Genomic DNA, 454 nt, shown 5'->3' on the forward strand with positions numbered 1-454 from the left:
GCTCACGTATATGGAGGTTTCGGGCTGGGCTTTGGACCATAGAATGGCAAAAAACAAGCATGGCAGAGAGTGGAGAAAGTAAAGTTCTAGTTGATAGGAAGGATTCCAAAGAGAAAGGGACAAAAAGGAGGTCTCACAATCTCCTTAAATGCTCATTTTCAATGACCTAAAATTCCCCAGTAGTCTTCACTAAAGGCTTGATGCTTTTACATGGAGCTTTGGAGGGTCTTCCAGATACAAACATAGCATCCAATAGCTGCAAAAATGGAGGGAAAAACTTTATATTATGAGCACAGGCACATTCTTAGCACATAATTAAATAAACAGACCTGTTATGTGATGAGTTTGGGGAAATAATCTGTAGCAGAAATGTCCCCAGGCAATACCTGCATACCTAGAAAGTCTCTATTGCCTCACGACTCTCTCTCTCTCTCTCTCTCTCTCTCTCTCTCTC

Source organism: Microtus ochrogaster, linkage group LG10 (assembly GCF_000317375.1).
Source record: "Microtus ochrogaster isolate Prairie Vole_2 linkage group LG10, MicOch1.0, whole genome shotgun sequence".
Taxonomy (NCBI): domain Eukaryota; kingdom Metazoa; phylum Chordata; class Mammalia; order Rodentia; family Cricetidae; genus Microtus; species Microtus ochrogaster.